Below are 1,245 nucleotides of genomic sequence, written 5' to 3'. Positions count from 1 at the left end.
CTGATTAATCTTTATATCTATATTATTGTTATATGTAGGGGGGTAGGAGGGCACTAATGCCCCATTGCTATAGCCCTGTGTGGGGCAAATGAGTTGTGTGATAGTGACCCCCCCTCCCAGGAATGGACTCGGGGGGGGGAGTCGGGGGTCTTGGTTCCCCCAGTCTGTACCCAGATATTGGGCTCCAAATAAACCCGGGGGGGGGGGGGGGGGTTGTTATGAAAGTTTTATCTATATTTTTGTTTTGGACCGGTTCTGGGCCTCCCTGTAATGGGACAAAGTCTCCTGCGGCCCAGAAGGTGCCAGTATCCCATACGGGCAGAGGTGCCAACGATTCATGCCCAATGTGACCCTGGCACCCCTCCCAAACCCGCACTGCGCCAGAACTATTATTGGATTTTATTACCCCCGATAATGATTTGCACAGACATCACCTGACGTGGGAGGTTTATGAAGAGATAAAGAGAGTAAAAATAGGCCACAGAGATTGCACTCAGATTCCGCCCGATACAAAGTACAGACCTTGTTGTTTTACCCCTAAGGGGCAGATTTACTGGGGGTTATTAAGGGTGGAATTCAGGCAGGCTGGGCCCTTATGGAGCTTAGTGACTGGGAATTAGAGAGACACCACATCAGCCATAAAGCAATTCCCTTGGTGGCTCCGGGGGGCCCTGAGGGGGGTGCGGCTCTGGGTGCCCCCAGGTCTTTACACTACTGGAGAAAAGAGACTTCCCTGAGTGAGAAATCAGCAGTTGTGGCCTCTGTGTGACAGACTGTAGTGTAAGAGACAGTCAGTGTGAGAGACAGTCAGTGTGAGAGACAGTCAGTGTGAGAGACAGTCAGTGTAAGAGACAGTCAGTGTAAGAGACAGTGTAAGAGACAGTCAGTGTAAGAGACAGTGTAATAGGCAGTCAGTGTAAGAGTCAGTGTGAGAGACAGTCAGTGTGAGAGACAGTCAGTGTGAGAGACAGTCAGTGTAAGAGACAGTGTAAGAGACAGTCAGTGTGAGAGACAGTCAGTGTGAGAGACACTCAGTGTAAGAGACACTCAGTGTGAGAGACACTCAGTGTAAGAGACAGTGTAAGAGACAGTGTAATAGACAGTCTGTAAAAGAGACAGTGTAAGAGACAGTCAGTGTAAGAGACAGTGTAATAGACAGTCAGTGTAAGAGACAGTCAGTGTAAGAGACAGTCAGTGTAAGAGACAGTGTAAGAGACAGTGTAAGAGACAGTGTAATAGACAGTC

Source organism: Xenopus tropicalis, chromosome 9 (genome assembly GCF_000004195.4).
Source record: "Xenopus tropicalis strain Nigerian chromosome 9, UCB_Xtro_10.0, whole genome shotgun sequence".
In the NCBI taxonomy this organism is placed as follows: Eukaryota; Metazoa; Chordata; class Amphibia; order Anura; family Pipidae; genus Xenopus; species Xenopus tropicalis.
Note: the sequence above shows the minus strand (reverse complement) of the source record.